Below are 21,643 nucleotides of genomic sequence, written 5' to 3' on the forward strand. Positions count from 1 at the left end.
CACTGCTTTCCATCATTTATATAAATGATTTGGATGTGAGCATAAGAAGTATAATTAGTAAGTTTGCTGATGACACCAAAATTGGAAGTGTAGTGGACAGTGAAAAAGGTTACCTCAAAGTCCAGGATCTTGATCAAATGGGCCAATGAGTGGCAAGATGAGAGTTTAACAAATGTGAGCTGCTGCATTTTGGAAAGACAAATCAGGCAGGACTTATACTCTTAATGGTAAGGTCCTGGGGAGTGTAGCTGAACAAAGACCTTCGAGTACAGGCTCATAGTTCCTTAAAAGTTGATTCACACGTAGACAGAATAGTGAAGGAGGAGATTGGTGTGCTTGCCTTTATTGGTCAGTGCACTGTGTGTAGAAACTGGAAGGTTAGGGAGGATGCACAGGATAATGGTTTGGAATAGTACATTCAATTTTGATCTCCCTGTGATAAGGAAGATATTGAGAAACTTGAAAGGGTTCAAAAAGATATAGAAAGATGTTGCCAGAGTTGGAGGGTTTGAGCTATAGGGAGAGGTTGAATTAGCTAGGGCTATTTTTCTGGAGCATCGGAGGCTGAGGGGTGACCTTATGGAGGTTTATGAAATTATGAGGGGCACGGATATGGCAAAAAGACAAGGATGTGGTGTCTAAAACCAGTTAGTGTAGTTAAATGTGCAACTGTCTTCATATTGATAGCCACCTTGGCAAGGAAGGAGTCAGAGAGGAAATTCAAAGATACTTTCAGCAGCTAATATTTTCTCTAGAGTTTCTCCATTCACAGGTAAAGCACACCTTTGCACCACTGCCCACCCCTCCACAACCTGATCCAATGGATTCAATCAGCTCCTCAGTCATAAACATAAAAAGTGAAGAAGCTAATAACAGTAAGAGGATGTCGGTATGCTTTTTGTCAGTGGCCTTCCCACGGACATTAAACTACGTGAGTTTTACCTTGTCTTTCAATCATTTAATGGATATGAAGGTTCATTGATCTAGCTAATATCACAACAGCCAGTTGGCTTTGTTACATTTAATAGCAGAGCAGAAGCAGACACAGCAAAGAATGCTACGTTCACCTAGCCTGCAGATGATGTACTGAACACTCAGATACACTGGTATCCTCTATCTGAAGCATCTCTGCAAGGACGGAAGACTCAGTTTTGTGAAGCATTTAACTGCCCTTATCCAAAAAATCAGATGTGTAAGAGATGCAGAAGGACAAACTGAATTTTGTTTTCAAGTTGGACTTTATTTAAGGAGATTTTGGAGAACTGTCTCGTTTCCACTCGACTTGAAGGGGATGGAGTGGTCCCTAAGGGCAGTGGATTTAAGAACGTTACTAGTGAATTTTTTACGTACGGAAGGATTCTTCAAATTCTATTTATTGATACGGACCAGCAATTTTTGTTATAATCCATTGTATGCTGTACAAAAACTTAAATACTGGAGGGTCCCACTCACAAAGCCATGTTGACTATCCTGAATCAGTCCTTGCCTTTCCAAAAGACATGTACATCCTGTCCCTCAGGATTCCCTCCAACAACTTGCCCACCACAGAGGTCAGGCTCACTGGTCTATAGTTCCCTGGCTTGTCTTTACCGCCCTTCTTAAACAGTGGCACCACTTTTGCCAACCTCCAGTCTTCCGGCACCTCACCTGTGACTATCGATGATACAAATATCTCAGCAAGAGGCCCAGCAATCACTTCTCTAGCTTCCCACAGAGTTCTTGGGTACACCTGATCAGGTCCTGGGGATTTATCCACCTTTAACCATTTCAAGACATCCAGCACTTCCTCCTCTGTAATCTGGATATTTTGCAAGATGTCACCATCTATTTCCCTACAGTCTATATCTTCCAAATCCTTTTCCACAGTAAATACTGATGCAAAATATTCAGTTAGTATCTCCCCCATTTTCTGTGGCTCCACACAAAGGCCGCCTTGCTGATCTTTGAGAGGCCTTATTCTCTCCCTAGTTACCCTTTTGTCCTTAATAGATTTGTAAAAACCCTTTAGATTCTCCTTAATTCTATTTGCCAAAGCTGTCTCATGTCCCCGTTTTGCCCTCCTGATTTCCCTCTTAAGTATACTCCTACTTTCTTTATACTCTAAGGATTCACTTGATCTATCCTGCCTATACCTGACATATGCTTCATTTTTTTCTTAACCAAACGCTCAATTTCTTTAGTCATCCAGCATTCCCGATACCTACCAGCCTTCCCTTTCACCCCGACAGGAATACACTTTCTCTGGATTCCGGTTATCATATTTCTGAAGGTTTCCCATTTTCCAGCCGTCCCTTTACTTGCGAACATCTGCCTCCAATCAGCTTTCGAATGTTCTTGCCTAATACCGTCAAAATTGGCCTTTCTCCAAATTAGAACTTCGACTTTTAGATCTGGTCTATCCTTTTCCATCACTATTTTAAAACGAATAGAATTATGGTCACTGGCCCCAAAGTGCTCCCCTACTGACACCTCAGTCACCTGCCCTGCCTTGTTTCCCAAGAGTAGGTCAAGTTTTGCACCTTCTCGAGTAGGTACATCCACATACTGAATCAGAAAACTGTCTTGTACACAGTTAAATTCCTCTCCATCTAAACCTTTAACACTATGGCAGTCCCAGTCGATGTCTGGAAAGTTAAAATCCCCTACCATAACTACCCTATTATTCTTATAGATAGCTGAGATCTCCTTACAAGTTTGTTTCTCAACTTCCTTCTTGATTATTGGGGGTTCTATAATATAATCCCAATAAGGAGATCATCCCTTTCTTATTTCTCAGTTCCACCCAAATAATTTCCTTTGATGTATTTCCGTGAATATCCTCCCTCAGCACAGCTGTAATGCTTTATCCCTTATCAAAAATGCCACTCCCCCCTCCTCTCTTGCCTCCCTTTCTATCCTTCCTGTAGCATTTGTATCCTGGAACATTAAGCTGCCAGTCCTGCCCATCCCTGAGCCATGTTTCCGTAATTGCTATGCTATCCCAGTCCCATGTTCCTAACCATGCCCTGAGTTCTTCTGCCTTCCCTGTTAGGCCCCTTGCATTTAAACTGCATTTATTTCATTTATTAGTCCTACCTTGTTCTTGCTTGCCCTGATTGTTTGACACTTCTGTTCTCAGCTGTATCCGTCTCAGATCGATCTCTTTCCTCACAATCTCCCAGCATACCTGTTTGAAATGGGTATATCCACAAAACACTCCTGCACTAGCTGCCTAGCTCTCTTACCCTTCCTGGAGTTAACCCATCTATGTGACTGTATCTGAGACTTTCCCCCCTTCCTACAACTGCCATCCATCACATACGGTTGCTGTTGCAAATTCCTCATCGCTTCTGTCTGTCTCTCGAACCAATCCACTCGAGCTGATAAGATTCGCATCCAACAGCATTTATGGCAGATATAATCTGCAGTAACCCTTAAACTCTCTTTAAACTCCCAAGTAGTACATATCACTGCAAAGGCCATTTTTGCTCCTTCACAATCTACAGACCCAGACAATAACACCGTCTTATTCCTCTACAAACACTACTCCAGGTTAAATTAACAGCTATGGCTTATATTTTAAGTTTAATCAAGATACTTATCTCCAGAAACATATAATTAAGAAAGAATCCACTGTACTCAGTACTGCAGCATCTCTCTTGGACAGACTTAAAACAATGATTAACTTATCTGATTCTGTGCTGTGAACTTCACCCAACAGTTCCTCCAAGATTAGTTGTGAATTTCACTCTTTGTTAATTTTCCCAGATGCTCTCCGATGTCCAGCGATACACAAATTCAAACAGCAAAGGCGGTAACTGTGCAGGTTCTCGTTCTCTCTCTCTCCCCCTGCACTGTCCTCACCATGTGCTTCCTTTGTCTGTTCTTCACCCTTTTAAAAACTGCTGTTGTTTTGACTTTTTTTCTCCAAAGTTCCAAAACAATGCAACAGCATATAAAACAGTAATTGCTGCTCCTGGAATTTGAGGTAATCACCTCCAACACCTAAAATACCTCAAAACAAAAAGGAGCAGCTCTTACAGCCAGAAAGTTTTCCCGTCCTCCATCTTGGATTACCCAGAATCCTTTGCACATTAACTTTTTAGTGACTCATGAACAAGGACATCCAAACCCCTTGAAGTTTAACACTTCCTACCCTCTCACCATTTAAGAAATGCTCATCTACTGAAGTGAGAGTTGATCCCAGGCATGCCAACACTAAGCACAATAATACAAGATGGCTGCTGAGCCATTCCATGGAAAAGTACAGCAAAGTATACACAGAGACTGCCTGAGGCCAACAGGATACCCACACAATAGACATGGAACACAGATAATTAGTTTAAAGTGGGTATGGGAAGAGAATACACATCAGTAACATGTACTGTCCAAAGTGTCTTGAGTCCATACACCACTTTCAGTAGAAATATCAATTATCTGAGACTGCTTGTATACAAGTGTTAATACCTTAGTTTTCCAATCGTGCAAATCAATCTTCCTTCTTAGGAAGAACGATCACAACCAATAATTTGTGTGGAGCTGCTGAAACTGACAATGACTGTAATGTTTTCTGTAAATAAACAGTGCTGCACAAACAAAAACTCTACTTGGATCATTATAGTATGAAATGTATAAAATATCATGACACATGTTCCGAGGGTTAGAGAAGGCTGTCGGACGTCTCCCCCAACACCTCCCCCCGGCAGCTGCAGTTTTTGTCTCAGACTGGTGATTTTCCCCACAACACTACAAATGTGTGTAATCTCATTTCTCTACATTGGATTTCATCTAAACCTTTGCTCACCTACTTAAATCCAAATCCCCTTAAACATCTCTGTATCCTCTTCTCATTCTTCGTCAACTGCATCATCTGGACACACAGTTAATCTTCACATTCAAATAATTGATGCCAATTGCCAATGTTCAATCCCAAGTCCCAAAACCAACCTGAAAAAGTGTCCATTTACAGCAATTATCCTCTGAGATCTCAAAGTATTTGCTTTTACAGTTCCTTCATTCCCATGTGCTTTAACTTTAATTTTTGATAATGTTCCAAACACTAAGTAAACATTCTAAAAATCTAAATATACCACCATCCATCAAAGTGCTACAGCAGCTTTGGGTCCAAACTGGTCCATGCCGACCAAAGTGCCCAGCCACGCTAACCCCATTTCCTCACACTTGGCCCATATCCTTCTAAGAGAAAGCAAGGACATAAGATACCAGAGAGTCAGAGTTGAAAAGTGTAACGATGGAAGCTTAGGCAACATCTGAGGTGGAGAGTCAGGAATAAGGGTTTATGCCTAAAACGTCACCTCTCCTGCTCCTCGGATGGTGCCTGCTCTGCTGTGCTTTTCCAGAACCACACACTTTTCAACCCATATCCTTCTAACCCTTCCTTATGTATTTATCCAAATGCCTTTTAAATATTGTTAATATATCCCACCTTAACCACTTCCACTTTCAACTCATTTCATATGCATCGCACCCTCTTAAAAAAAGTTGACCCCTCAGACCCCCTTGTATTCTTTCCCCTCTAAACTTAAACTGATGCCCTCTAGTCCTCAATTCCACAACCCTGGGAAAAAAAAGACTAAGTGCATTCACTCTATTCATGTCTCTCATGATCTTATATCTATAAAAGGCTTCCCCCCTCAGTCTCTTATGCTCTAAAGTCCTAGCTTGTTCAACTTCTCCCTACACCTCAAACCCTGGAGTCCTGGTAACATCCTTGTAAATTTCTTCTGCACTCTTTCCAGTTTAGTAACATCTTTTCTGTAGCAATGCAACCAAAACCGAACAAAATACTCCAAATGCAGCCTCACTAACGTCCTGTACAACTGCAGCACAACTTTCAACTTCTATGCTCAATGCCCTGACTGATGAAGGTCAGTTTGCCAAAAGCTTTCTTGACTGTCCTGTCTACCTGTGACTCCACTTTCAAAGAACTGTGAACCTGAAATTCCAAGGTCCCTCTGTTCCACTACACACTGACATTTTTTGTTTTACAAACCCACCAATTCCCACAGCCACCTCGATTACACCTTTGCACACCCTACCTCCTGCAAAAATTCCATTCCATATTCCCAGTTCCTCCGCCACCGTCGTATCTGCTCCCAGGAGGGCCATTTCCATCACAGAACAAACCAGATGGCCTCCTTCTTTAAAGACCGTAATTTCCCTTCCCATGTGGTTGAAGATGCCCTCCAACGCATCTCATCCACATCCCGCATGTCCGCCCTCAAACCCCACCCCTCCATCCGTAACAGGGACAGAAACCGCTCCCCCCCACCTCCAGTCCTCACCTTCCACGCTACCAGCATCTGCCAACATTTCCGCCACCTACAAATGGACTCCACCACCAGGGATATATTTCACTGTTGTGGTTCTGTTCACTGAGCTGGGAATTTGTGTTGCAGACGTTTTGTCCCCTGTCTAGGTGACATCCTCAGTGCTTGGGAGCCTCCTGTAAAGCGCTGTGATCTTTCCTCCAGCATTTATAGTGGTTTGAATCTGCCACTTCCGGTTGTCAGTTCTAGCTGTCCGTTGCAGTGGTCGGTATATTATCAATGTGCTCATTGATTGAATCTGTGGATGAGTGCCATGCCTCTATTTCACTCCCCACCCCTTTCCGCAAAGACTGTTCCATCCGTGACTACCTGGTAAGATCCACACACACACCCCACCCAAAACAACCCACCCTCTCCTGGCACCTTCCCCTGCCACTGCAGGAATTGCAAAACCTGCTCCCACACCTTCCGCCCCCTCCCCTCCATTCAAGGCACCAAAGAAGCCTTCCACATCCAAAGCGTCATCTGCACATCCAACAATGTCATTTGTTGTATCTGATGCTCACGATGCAGCCTCCTTTATACTGGGGAGACTGGGTGCCTTCTCACATAGCGCTTTAGGGAACGTCAACCCCACCGGCCTGTGACCGAACATTTCAACTTCCTGTCCCACTCTGCAGAGGACATGCAGGTCCTGGGCTTCCTCCACTGCCACTCCCTCCTGGACGAAGAATGTCTCATCTTCTGCCTCGAAACACTTGGCAACTCCAGGGCAATATGGACTTCACCAGTTTCTTCATTTCCCCACCTCCCACCTTAGCATCATCCTGTCATACCTACCAATCTTCCTTCCCACCTATCTGCTCCACCCTCCCCTCTGACCTATCACCTTCATCCACACCTCCATCCACCTACTGTATTCTTGGCTACCTTCTCCCCAGCCCCACCCCCTTCCGATTTATCTCTCCACCCCGGAGGCTCCCTGCCTCATTCCTGATGAAGGCTTTTGCAGGATTTTCCTGCTCCTCAGATGCTGCCTGACCTGCTGTGCTTTTCCAGCACCACTCTAATCTAGACTGATTTCCAGCATCTTGTCTTAAATAGTGGAGTTATATTTCCCACCTCCCAATCTGCAGGGAGTACTCGAGACTATACAAGTTTTGAAAGATGACTGCAAATACAGTTAAAATCTCTACAGCCAGCTTGTATCCAAGTCCCAATAGTTTCGCCAGCATTTTTGTTTAAAAAAGTATTAATATCTTGCAGTTTATTAGCACTAGTCCCTAGATTCTCCACATCCAGTTTTTCAAAGCTCTCCAAAATAAATACAAAAGTATTCAATTTCTCTGCCACTTCCTTACCAGTCATTATAACTTCTGACTCTGCTTGTAATATACTCATGTTTTGCTTATCGCTTCCTTTCTGCATTCATGTGGAAGCTTTTACAATCAGCCTTTCATTTTCTTGAAAGTTCGCTTATTCTATTTTCCCTTTCTGATTGTTAGTACACAACAAAATATACCAGACCAAATTGAGAGAGCATCAAAAGTACTGAGCAAAGGAAGAGAATTAAATGATTGAAGGCATAAACAAAGGTCAAATTTCTGAAGCATTTAGAGCAATTCCAAGTCAGGTGGGACCTATACAAGATAAGGTTGCATATAAACTGGACTAGGGCCAACATCCTCAGAAGAATTTGTAGGTGATGTTGGGGTCAATCGGAACCCAAAGGGAACTCTGATTAGAGAAAAGCAAAACTTTCAACAGAAGGTAGGAAAGCAAGTAAAATTAGAAGCCAAGAATCAAACAGAATCAGAAAGTAGAAAAAAAATATTAAAAATACAAAGTTAAGGCAACTATCTGAATGCAAACAGCATTCACAAAGGAATTTGAAGACATGGATGGATGAAAATGTGGACAAATTTAGTTGTCTTCACAAAGACATGGTTACATTGTGACTAGGACATGAAACTGAATATTCAATATAGTGATATTTATCTTGAGGAATGATAGATGGAAGGCAAAGAAGTTGGGTAGCACTGCTAGAGGGATGAAACTGTAAATTAGAGGGGGCCTTCGATTGAAGGATCAACTGGATTTACTACAATGGGACTAAGAAATAACACGGGGCAAATGGATAAAGTTACTCATAGGTTTCAATGTAACATTGATCATATTTGGCCCATATAAATGAAATTTACAGCTGCAGTAACATGATTAACACATAGTATAGAATGAGCTGCCAGAGGTGGAGGCTGGTACAACATCATTTAAAAGGCATCTAAATGGGTATATGAACAGGAAAGGTTTAGAGGGATATGGGCCAAATGGAACTAGATTTATTAAGGATACAGCATGGACGAGTTGGAGCGAATGGTCTATTTCCATGCTGTACATCTCTACGACTCTATGACATCAAGACTCACTAAACCGAATTAACACTAATGCTCTGGAGGCTGAAATCCTGTAGCAGTCAATGGACGAACTAACCAAGTAAATTAATTTAGCATTTCGTAACGAGAAAGGGCTAGTTCAAAAACCTTACTGCAAAGGAACCACTCAAATAGTTACTATAATAATTGAATTTTATACAAAGTTTACAAGTGCTAAATGTTCATTTAGAGATTGGCCCCAAGTCTGAACAAAGCAAACTGTGAAGGATTGAAGGACACATTTGTCTATGATGGATTGGGAAAACACAAGATGACTTGATGGTAGACAAGCATTGACTACTATTTAAAGATAATACATGGTCCACAAAAAAATGCATACATTTCCCCAAAGACACACAAGTGCAAATCCACTATCGGCAGCTCTACTTTCAAGGCACTATGAACCTGTATTCCAAGGTCTCTTTGTTCAGCAACACTCCCTGGGATCTTACCATAAAGTGTATCAGTTCTACCCTGATTTGCCCTTTCCAAAATGCAGCACCTCACATTTATCAAAGTTAAACTCCACTCCTCAGCCCATTGGCCCATCTGATCAAGATCCCATTGTACTCTGAGGTTACCTGCTTCACGGGCTTCCACAGCTCCAATTTTGGTGCCATCAACAAACTTACTGACTTATACCTATGTTCACAGCCAAATCATTTAAATGATGAAAAGCAGTGGAACCAGCACCAATCCGTGTTGCACGCCACCAATCTGAAAGGCAACCCTCCACCGCCTGCCTTTTTCCATCGAGCCAGTTCTGTATCCAAATGGCTTGTTATCCCTGTATTCCATGAGATCTAACTTTGCTCACCAGTCTACCCATGAGGAACTTGTCGAACGCCTTACTGAAGTCCATACAGATCACGTCCACCACTCTGCCTTCATCAATCCTCTTTGTTACTTCTTCAAAAAAAACTCAATCAAGTTTGTGAGACATGATTGCCCACACACAAAACCATGCTGACAACCCCTAATCAGTCCTCACGTTTTCAAATATATGTAAATCCTGTCCATCAGGATTCCCTCCAACAACTTGCCTGCCACCGATGTCAAGGTCACCAGTATATAACTCCCTAGCTTTTCCGTACCACCTTTCTTAAATAGTGGCACCACATTAGCCAACCTCCAGTCTTTCAGCACATCAACTCAGATAAAATATGCTTTATTCATACAGTAGTGTCAGATTGCAGGTTAAGATTTTTCTTACAATAATGTGTATTTGGGTAGACAGGCATAACTTCAAACTCTGCAGATGACAGGAAATTCAAAAGTCAGACCACAAGAGGGGGAACAGGCCATTCACTAAGTTCACAGCTAGTCTAATTGTGACTTTACTTCCATTTTGCTGACTGCCTCCAATATCCTTCAACTCTCATCTCATCAGAATCTTATGTTTTAATATAATGTTGTAAAGATGGGGTGAGGACCAGATATTAGGAAAACAAGCTGATGAATTAAGTACAGCTGGCAGTTGAAATTAAACAGATACAGAATACATTTTGCCAAATTGAGGAGAGGCAACATAAAAAAATCCCAGTATATACTGGAAAGGAGTTTCAAGAACAAGACACCTTTGGATGTGGGTACACAAGTTATAGGATAAGTTGAAGTGGCTGTTAAAAAGTTACAGAATCCTCACACAAATAAAATCATGCAATACAGAAGAAAATTACATTTGATTTATTTTTTGTCATGTATATTTTGTTACCAGTTAGTGACATATATAGTATTATTAGAAATTATACTAAAGTGGAAATATTAGCTAGTTCCTAGATATATCATTCCTTCAGTGTAGGTATAACAAGGAGATTCACTGCAACACTACCAGAGATGCAAGACTTCAGCAACACAAAAATGAAGAAACTAGATTTAGAACAGAACAGACATTTAAGGAGAGATTTGAAAGAGGTAATTACATTGGAAGATTTTAATAAATATATGGAAAATTATTTTCAATGGCAGAAGCATTGGCAAACAGGACACAAGTAGAAGGTACCACTGGTTCCTTTATCAATTACCATGAAAATATTTTTAAAAAGCAGCATGGGATCATCTGGAATTTTGTTCCTTGAAGGAGGACGGAAGTCAGTCCAGTTATAGCTCAAAAGGGAATTAGAGAAGTACCTGCATGGAAGAAATGTGCAACTTTGAGACAAAAGCAGTGGAGGGGCACTAATTGGTAGTACTTTCAAAATGCTTGCATTCGTACAATGAGTAAACCAGGGTTCTTCTACGCAACACTAATCCATGATTAGCAAAGTACCTGGAAAACATTTTTAAGAGGCAGAACTGGCTTAAGAAAGAAAGAAATATCATGAAGAAACCCAACATTGATCCATATTAATGTTCCTTGGGTAGAAGAATCATTCTTTTCCCCAAGGATGATTAGCTGTGATGCCATTCAATTGCGAAAGCTTTACAGTTTAACAAAGAATATTTTCTGGGTTGAGTTGATTTGTCTCAATGAGAAAATTCAGTTACATTCAAAGTCAAAATATTAGTTAAATTGGGCTCAAATTACCACATTGAAAGAATAACTCAAATTAAGAGTTGAATGTGCAATCACAACAACATCCACAGTCATATCAGCACAAACTAACAAAAGAAATCTATTCATTAGCTGTTTCAAGTTTTAACCACAGTCATGTCAACCTTTCTTCCTGGTAAATGACCAGCTCTACACACCCAAAAAGAGAGTATAACCAAAAGATCAATACTACAAAATGACCACTGATCCTCGAAACAATCTATTCAGTGTGAACAGGAACTCGATGAGTCTCACACACACAACCCCCATTACATGGAGGGTGAATTCGCATCAGTTTACATTTGATGAAAAAAGAATCAATTTTCCATGCATACCATATTTGGATTGAACAGACTCCAGAATGAAATTGGAAGCTTCTACTTCAAAAGAAGCTCAGTTTACAATTAGATTGCACCAATATTAAAAACTGGAACAATAGCTGGAACTGTTACAAAATCTTTCTTGTAGGAAACAGCCACAACTTGCAACAGGAAAACAAAATTGTTGACACTGGGCCAGGAAGAAAATAGAAGGATGGCGACTGAAAGCTTAATCAAAGGGGCGGGTTTTGTACAGCACCCAATATGAGCAGGATGGTGGAAATGTCAAAAGAAATTGCCCAAGCTTAGGGCCTAAATGGCTCAGCACACAACACTCAAGGGTGCAAAGTAAAATACGACAGAGCCACATAAGGAAACAATGGGGCAGAGGACTACAAGCTTTAAGATGATGTAAGGAGAGAAAGAAAAATAGTACTGGAGAAGAGAATTTTGGGAAGGCAATTTCAGAGCTAAAGAAATGTCTCCCAGTGACAGTAAAAATACACCTTCATTTCCTCACACCTGACAAGGCCAATGGGAACCAGATACATAAAGGTAAATTCAAAAGGGAAAAATGCAGATCACTAGCCACACTTAAAAGAATAACTCCAGCATTAAAATAAAACATTTAATAAACATTCAGCCCCATGTTCAGAACTCCAGGCCATTCTAAGAAAACGTGTTCATTTTCAATTGCAATCAAATCACAAAAATGAAATCTAAGGCAATGTACTGTGAAAATCAATCTCAATATCAAGTTTGCACAGAACAGATTCGACTACACGTTTCTGGAATGACTACACATTTACTTCTAGGCTTGTGAAAATTGCAGAGAGCAATTAAGACAAAGAATCAAAACCCTTAGCAAACTCCAGTTTCCTCCCACAATCCAAAGATGGGCAGGTTAGGTGAATTGGCCTTGGGAATTGCTCATAGTGCTCATGGATGTGTAGGCTAGGTGCATTAGTCAGGTGTAAGTGTCAAGTGATAGGATAGGAGAATGGTTCTGGGTGGATTGGTATGGACTTGTGGGGCTGAAGGGCCTGGTTCCACACTTGTAGGGATTCTCAGATTGTTTGAAATAATATACAACGCTAAGAATTTGTCCATTAAAATGCTTTTGAAACATTCCGGTTTCAAAAGGAATTATGTAATGGCTATAATTTATTTTGAACTTATAGTGAGTCTATACCCCCTAAGGCAATTCAAATTGCTGAAAAACAATATAATTTCCAAATTCAAGATAGATGCCTAGGAAGTGGCTCAGGGTTGGAGGTTAGATGAAGGAATCCCTATCTGCATAAAGACCCACTAAACTATTAACAACTTCTCTCTGGACATATTTTAAATCAATCTGTTCAGATATCTTAAACACTTCTGGAGTAGGTAGAACTTGAACTTTGACTGTTGGCCAACATGTATGTGAATGACATCTCAGATTTCAGATTTACTTACTGTCCCATATTCCCAAAATTAGTGATGTGTCAGTCGCCACTTTCTGGCACCATCCTAGCACATAATTTAAATACATATCTTTAAACATGTAAGCAACCAAAGCGTCCTCACAAGACTGCTCAAAATTTAACTAGAGGCAGAAAAACTACAGATGCTGGAATTCAAGGTAGACAAGCAGGAAGGAAGTGGAGAAGTCAACATTTCAGGTGTAACCCTTCTTCAGGACTTGGGATGGGGCTAAGAGGAGCTGCAGATAAAGGAGGGGGAACGGTTTTGGGTGGGGACAGGGGCAGAGTGGGGAGGTGATAGGCGAACAGAGGAAGAGGATATGGCCAGGTTGATCGATGGGAGGAAATGAATCCAGTTGGTAGCTGGAAGGAAAGGTTGGTCAGGGGAATGGAATAAAGCAACTGGCAGCTCATAACTGCATTCCCATTGCCCAAATCTGTTAAGTTGAAGCTGGAGAACTCAATATTGAGTCCTCCAGGCTGTAGGCTGGCCAGACAGAAGATGAGGTGTTGTTTGTCCAATTTGCAGTCTGATTCACTGTGGCAATGGAGCAGGCCAAGGATGGTCATATTGGAGAGGAAATGGAAGGTGATTTGAAATGGGCAGTGACTGGTAGATCAGGTTGGCCCCTTCGGGTCTGGCCAAGCTGCTCCGTAAAACATGCCCCAAGTTTATATTTGATCTTCCTGATGTAGAGAAGACCACATCAGGAGCACCAGATATAGTAAACTGGACTGGAGGAAAGGCAAGTGAATGTCTCACCTGGATGGACTGATCAGGGCCCTGGATGGAGGTGAGGACTGGCAGGTTTTGCATCTTTTATGGTTGTGGGGAAGGTGCTGGGGATTGAGGCAGAGGGGTTACTGGGGAGAGTTGCGCAAACCAAAGGGTGGCAAAAGGATGGCCAAAAGGATCTGTAGAAGGTAGAGGGGACAGGGAGGGAAAAGTATTCTTAGTGGTGGGGTCTAGTTAGGGTTGGCGAAAGTGTTTAAGGATGATGCGTTGAATGCGGAGACTGGTGTAGTGGTAGGTGAGGACAAATGTCTTTATTGCAAGGTTTAGAGCAGTGGAACAGGGAATGGAGGAGTTGCGGTGGAGGACTATCTGGATTACAGAGGGGAGAGAAGTACCTAATTCAAAATAGGTGGACATTTGGGATGCTTGGGAATGAAATGTCTCCTTGTCCAAGCAGATGCAATGGAGACAAAGGAATTGGGAGAATGACAGAGTACTTGCAGGATACTGGTTGGGAGGAGGGGTAGCCCAGGTAGTTATGGGATCTATGCGTTCATAGCAAACATCTATCTGTAAACTGTTGCCAGAGATAGAAATGAAGAGGTCAAGAGAGGGGAGGGAGGCATCTGAGAGAGACCAAGTGAATGTAACGGCAAGCTGGAAGTTGTGGATGAAGTCACAACCCTATCGCTCTAGTTCAGCCTGGGTCCAAGATTCATCATTGATGCAGTTATCAATATAACAGTACAAGAGTAGGGGCACAGTCTGTGTAGGTACTGAAGAGGGACTGTTCAATGTAGCCAACAAAGAGGCAGGCATGACTAGTGCCCATGGTCACCCCCTGAATTTGGAAGAAACGGGAAGAGTTGGAGGAAACATTATTGAGGGGGAGAACTAGTTTGGCAAGGTGGTGGGGGTGGGATTGGATGGGGAGAAAAAGCTGACAGCTTGAAGGCCATCCTTATGAAGTATGGACACGTATAAGGACTGCATGTCTATAATGAAGATAAACCACTGGGGGCCGGGGAACTGGAAATTACTGAAGAGGTGGAGTTGGAATGCCATGCTTCAAGGAATTCTTGTGCGTGTCTCCGTGTTTTACTTGTCCTAGGATGAATGTGTTATCCCAGTCGAAGTGGTGTCCTTCCTCTTTACCAATTATCCATGCTTCGGTGTTGTCTGTTTTGTTGTTTTGTCTAAGTTTACTTGACCAACGGTCGAACAGTTTAACAACTTGACTAACACCTTCCACCCAGAGTTCAAATTCACCTGGACCATCTCTTCAACCTCCCTCCACTTTCTGCAGCTCTCCATCACAGTCTCTGGCAACAGACTAAACACAGACATATACTACAACCGACTACCACAGCTACCTAGACTACACCTCTTCCTACCCTACCTCCAATAAAAATGCCATCCCTTATTTCCAATTTCTCCACTGAATCCGTTCCCAGGATGACCAATTCCACCTCAAAGTCCCAGATGGCCTCCTTCTTCCACTATCACAACTTGGCTTTCCATATGGTTGACGATCTCCTCCACTTCACAAACTATCGCCCTTGAACCTCACCCCTCCCAACTCAACAAGGACAGAACCCCCTTGGTCCTCACCTTCCACCTCACCAACCTCCGCATACAACACATCACCCTCTACCTTCAAATGGACCAAACCAGAGATATAATTTCCCTCACCACCCCTATCAGCGTTCCAAAAAGACCATTCCCTCCGCGACTCCCTTGTTAATTTCACAACCCCCATCAGCCCACAGCCCACTCCTGGCACCTTTCCTTGTACACTGCAGGGAGTGCAAAACCTTTGCCCACATCACCACCCTCAGCTCCATCCAAGGCCCCAAGGGATCCTTCCACATCCATCAGAAATTTACCTGCACCTCTACCAATATCATCTACTGCATCCGTTGCACCCAGTGTGGTCTTCTCTACATCGGGGAGACAGGAGGCCTTCATGCAGATAGATTCAGAGAACATCTCTGGGACACCCGCACCCACCAACTCCCCCTCCCACCCTGTCAAGGATATATAGGTCCTGGGACGCTTCCACCACCAGACCATTACCACCCGATGCCTGGAGGAAAGCTTCATATTCTGCTTTGGGACCCTTCAACCACACAGGATAAATGTGGATGACAACAACTTCCTCATTTCCCCTCCCCCCACGGTCCCAAGTCTCCAACACAGCACAGCCCTCCAGATCTGTCCATCATTTTCCCCTCTGACCTACCACCTTCTCCCTCACCTTCACCCATCTATCGCTCTCGCAGTTACCTCCCCCCACCCACCCCCTTCCCATTTATCTCTCATTCCTGATGAAGGGCTTATGCCCGAAACATTGATTCCCCTGCTTCTCAGATGCTGCCTGACCTGCTGTGCTTTTCCAGCACCACATTCTCGACCACACACTGCCGACCACAGAGGAACCACATAGAGCAGAGGAAAATCAGCTATACATTGTATTCAAAACGAACAGGTACCTAATGAACACAGTCCACTGATTTCTCAGCGAACCCCAACAGCAGACAAAACACCTCCAAAACCCTAGCCACATTCTCCTACATCGAAAACATCTCTGAAATAACTGTCAGATTACTCAGACCTCTTGGCATCATGGTAGCCCACAAACCCACCAACACACTAAAACAGCAGCTAATAAACTTGAAAGACCCTATACAGACAAACAAAACTAATGCCGTTTACAAAATACCTTGCAAGAACTGTAACAAACAGTACGTTGGACAAACAACCAGAAAGCTAGCCACCAGGATACATGAACATCAACTAGCCACAAAAAGACATGATCCACTCTTATTAGTATCCTTATATATGGATGAGGAAGGACACCACTTCAACTGGGATAACATCCATCAGAGCCAAACAGAGACATGGACGAGAATTCCTACAAGCATGGCATCCCAACTGGAACTCTATCAACAAGCACCGATTTGGATCCCATTTACCACTCCCAAGAAAAAGAGGCAAAGACATCACCATGGGGTCACCACAGGAAATGCCATCACCAACCCAAGGAAACCTAAACACCTAACAGAGAGTAGGCTATTCCACTAATACTTCATCCAGAGGCTCACTGATATTACAGAGCATGGTGGCGAAATGTCTGAAAATGAACCTTTCAGCTCGGCAAGCAAATGTACATCCAGAACCTCAACCTGAGCTACAAATCTTCTCAAAACCCATGAACATTCTATCAATGTTGAAATTAAGAATGCAATCTTACAAATTCAAAATAATGTTGAGCGACATTTAGTATAGTGAACTTCTAAGGCTAAAGATGCTCATATCCAGAAAGTGTTTTTTGCTATTGACTTGAATACTCTTTACTTTGCTGTCACCATCCCTAGCTTTCAATTTAAGGTTTGTAACATGCAAATACTTCTTTATAAAAAAAATTTCCTAACAGGAACAAGAAATTTCGTTTGCCAGTTTGCCCCACCCCGGCTTCTAAAAATCAAGGGAGGTAACCACTGGTCAACACTTCAATTCCGTTTTCATTTCGTTCTACGACATCCGCCCCGAGTTTTGGGCGCTGTCAATCAACACTACCCTTCTGAACCTTTCCTCTGAAAACGGCGAAGTTTAAGGAGCTGCTAAAACGCCTTTTCTCTGGCTGCGTGTTGCGTGTCCCGCCCCTCTCCCGGGGAAGGGGGGGCGAGGCTGGGTGTGAGGGGAGGGGAGGGGGAAGGGGTCACTTACGTTCTCCCCACGACTCGGTCACTCTTCGCACTCACTCCCCGCCCCTCCCCCCCCCCCGGGGTTCGGTGGGTGAAGGGGTCCCTTACCACGATGGGGGGGGGTGAAAGAAATCGCGATGTACGAGAGGGGGGACCAGGCCCCTTACCGCGATGGGGGGGGGGGAAGGTGTGTGACCGGGTCCCGGTCCCTTACCGCGATGGGGGGGGGGGGGGGGGGGGGAAGGTGTGTGACCGGGTCCCGGTCCCTTACCGCGATGGGGGGGGGGGGGGGGGGGGGTGAGCGGGTCCCGGTCCCTTACCGCGATGGGGGGAGGGGGAGGTGTGTGACCGGGTCCCGGTCCCTTACCGCGATGGGGGGGGGGGGGGGGGTGTGACCGGGTCCCGGTCCCTTACCGCGATGGGGGGAGGGGGAGGGGTGTGACCGGGTCCCGGTCCCTTACCGCGATGGGGGGGGGGGGGGGGGGAGGTGTGTGACCGGGTCCCGGTCCCTTACCGCGATGGGGGGGGGGGGGGGAGGTGTGTGACCGGGTCCCGGTCCCTTACCGCGATGGGGGGGGGGGGGGAGGTGTGTGACCGGGTCCCGGTCCCTTACCGCGATGGGGGGGGTGAATCTGTGACCGGCTCCGGGTCCCTGACCGCGCCGCTGTGTCCGTCTCGAGCCACCGATACCCTTCCGCCTGCGATGTTGACGTGGCAACTCCGCGCATGCGCCTCTCAATCAGCCCGCCTCTAGCTTCCGGTGTTTCGTGGAACAGAAAAAAACAACGAAAGAAACCGTCCGGATGCTGTCAACGAGAACAGGGTTTGAGGAGGGGGTCCCTCAACCCGAAACGTTAACTCTGGTTCTTCTCCTCGAATATTGCCAGACGTACCGAGCTCCTCCAGCAATTCCCGCTGTGGTTGCCGATGATTGACGGACCGAGTAGCCAATCAGCGGACGCTGGGTGACGGCCTTGCGTGTGGGGCCTTGTTCATGCCAATCCTTTTAGTCAGACGTTACATACAGGAACAAAAAAATACTGCAGGGCTGAACAAAAGGTTACACCCAAAACTACTGCTCCTTGCTCAGAAAGCTGTGTAGCAGGATTATAAAACAGAATTTATTGTAAAAGATCACAACGAAAGGGGCTAGTACCTCCAAATAAACCTATTGAACTATAACCCGGTGTTGTGTGATTTTTAACTTTGTCCACCCCAATCCAACACTGGCATCTCCACATAATGACTTTGAAGGCTGAGGAAATGACTAGCTTCAGTATTGTGTATCAGTGGTGACTTGGTTGTACTTGCACTATAAATTACAGTTGGGGACACCACCAAGTTCAAGTTCCATCTAAGCCACTTGCTCTTCTGACTTGGAAATACATCATAATGTGCAGTTGCTGGTTTTGAACTGTGGTGGACATAGTTGAAAATGACACAACACCAGGTTATGGTCCAACAGATTTATTTAAAGTACAACTCCAAATGTCTGTACTTTAGAATAAACCTGTAGAACTATAACCTGGTGTTGTGTCATTTTTAATTTGAGAAATATACTGTCATTCTTTCACTGTCACTGGGTCTAAAACCTGAAATTTCCTCCCATATCACATAGTGGGTCAACCCACAGGAGGTGGACTGCAGCGATTCAAGAAGGCAGTTCACCACCTTCTCAAGGGCCACTGGGGTCAGGCAATAAATGCTAGTCAGCCAGTGATACCCACATCCCACAAATAAATAAATTAACAGAAAGGTCCTTGTTTCAAGACCCATGGTGGGGCTGCAGCACAATAAAATGAAGACTAACTCTCCAATGTAGTGTTGGAGAGACTTTACTGATGAGATGTTTAACTGAGGCCCCAAGATGGATGTAAAACATCCCATGGCAGTGTTTTGAAGAAAAGCAAGGGAGTTATCCATAATGTTCTAGCCATAACAATGAGACTTACATCAAAGGTATACATAATGACAATGTACTAATATCAGTTTAATGGTTATGCAGAGGTAACTGGAAAGGAGCAGATGCTGTAACCTAGTGTAAAGATGATGAGTGGATGGATCAAATGTGTTAAATTTAAATAAGGGAAATTATGAAGACATGAAACATGAATTGTCTGAGGTGGAAAAGGAAAATACATTAGAAGACATGACTGTACATAGACAATGGATAGTCTTTAAAGAACCGTTATATGAATTACAGCAACTGCTCAATGTAAACTTGCCATAGGTCCATAGGGCTGCTCTGACATGAGAAAGAGATGACTGGTGACAGTTTAGCCAGTGAGTCACCAAACCTCAGGCAAAGGGAGAGATTGAGAAGGAGTCCTTCATGGTAACATCAAACAGTACAAGAATTAAACACACACTGTTGGCATAATCCTACAATACAAACCAGCCAGACATCCAAATGAGCAAACTGTTTATTTTGCCTTGCTTGTCCAGACCAAATGCATCACCTCACACTTACCTATATTTAATTTGCTTTAGACAGAAGGTTGTACTGGAGAAAGTAATGGAGCTGATATTGGATAAATCATGAGAATGGGAAATCATTATTTGAAGATGTTACTAACAAATTGATAAAGGAAAACCAATGGACATAATACACTTAGATTTTCAGAAGGCTTTTGACCAAGTCCCCTGTAGGATGCTGGTGAGTAAATATAAAGAACATCTTAAGTTCATATATTGGCACTAGCTAACAGACAATGAACAAAGATAGTAATAAATGGGCCTTTCTTACATTGTCAGGCTATCACTGTAAAGATCAGTACTTGGAGTTCAGTTGTTCACAATATTTATCAATGATTTGGAATTGGGGACCAAATATAATATTTCTAAATTTTTGGATGATACAAAGCTAAGTTGGAACATGTGTTGTGAGGAAGAGGTAAAATGGCTTCAGAAGGATTTGGGTAGGCTGAGTCTACTATTCGTAGGGTTTATACGATTTGCAATCCTCCAGTCTTCAGGCACCACTCTGATACTCAAAGAATGTTTAAAATTGTGGTCAAGTTTCTGCTTTCTCCATCCCAACTTCCTTTATGTACACTAGAATGTATCCCATCTGGACTGGGTGACTTCACTTGAGCATTAGTGTAGTTAGTTTTGTCATTTAAAAATATTTTTATGCTATGTAATGTCTTGTTCTTCTCCTTCCACCCCAGCCTCTATTGTGAGATTCACTGTATTTTCTCTTGTGAAAATACAGGTAAAATATTTATTAAAATTATCAGCCATGTCCTCTGTTTCTACAAAATAATTTCTGTTTGTGTCTCCAATAAATCCCACCATTCTTTTAATTAAGATTTTACTTTTAAATGATTATTTTAAAAGTAGGCGCAAAATTTACATTACTTACAAATGTTTACTTATACATTATTTCAAATTCTTACATCCTTTCTCAACTTCATCTCACACATTCAGAATGTTGCCTGACTTTCTGTTGTGTACTGTACATAACTACCTTGGTATTTACTTTGAACTCCATTTTCTTTGTCATCCAGGGAGCTCTAATTTTAAATATCAAATCTTTCCTCCACATGGTAACATGCTTAGTTTGTAAACAAAACTATGTCTGCCTTGAAGACCTGCCATTTTCACTTCATGTTTTCTTGGCCAATGTTTGGTAGCGATCCACATATTGATGGCCCAGTGGTTAGCACTGCTGTCTCACAGCACCAGGAACCTGGGCTCATTTTCACCCTTGGGCAACTGTCTGTGTGGAGTTTGCACCTTACTCCTGTGTCTGCATGGGTTTCCTCTGGGTGGTCTGGTTTCTTCCCACAGTCAAAGATGTTTAGGTAGACGGATTGGCCATGCTAAATTGCACATTGTGTCAAAGGATGCTTGGATTAGGTGGATTAGCCATGGGAAATGGAGGATTACAGGGATAGAGTTGGGAAATGGATCTGGATGAGATGCTCTTCAGGACATCATTGTGCACTTGATGGGCTGAATTCTATGATGTTAGACCCCTTCTCAAATCGCTGAAATTCATTCTTTTCCATTTGATTATTTCCACATTGAATTTTCTCTTCCTTCCCTGAAGTTCTAAAAATCCAGTTGTATTCTACATAGTTATTTTCCAAAATCTGGCTGGGCTGCCACTTGAATTTTGCATCCACTTTAAGACACACACTTTATAAAGGATGAGATTTACCAGGAAGATTCCAGGGGT

At 43.1% G+C, this 21,643-nt stretch overlaps 1 protein-coding gene across 2 annotated transcripts in view; it reads right to left on the minus strand.

Annotated features, from left to right (window-relative positions):
• LOC140465907 (ADP-ribosylation factor 2-like) overlaps nucleotides 1-18,204 on the minus strand; it is a 33,677-nt gene extending 15,473 nt beyond the window's left edge. The window contains exon 1 of one of the 2 annotated variants that reach the window (XM_072561836.1): nucleotides 18,074-18,204. The gene's annotated coding sequence lies outside the window, so the exon portion shown is untranslated. Of the gene's footprint in view, nucleotides 1-17,627; nucleotides 17,645-18,073 lie in introns of those variants that run through there. The other variant, XM_072561837.1, reaches the window with a different exon arrangement.
• Nucleotides 18,205-21,643: the final 3,439 nt, after the last annotated feature.

The sequence above is a fragment of the Chiloscyllium punctatum genome, chromosome 42 (assembly GCF_047496795.1).
Source record: "Chiloscyllium punctatum isolate Juve2018m chromosome 42, sChiPun1.3, whole genome shotgun sequence".
Taxonomy (NCBI): domain Eukaryota; kingdom Metazoa; phylum Chordata; class Chondrichthyes; order Orectolobiformes; family Hemiscylliidae; genus Chiloscyllium; species Chiloscyllium punctatum.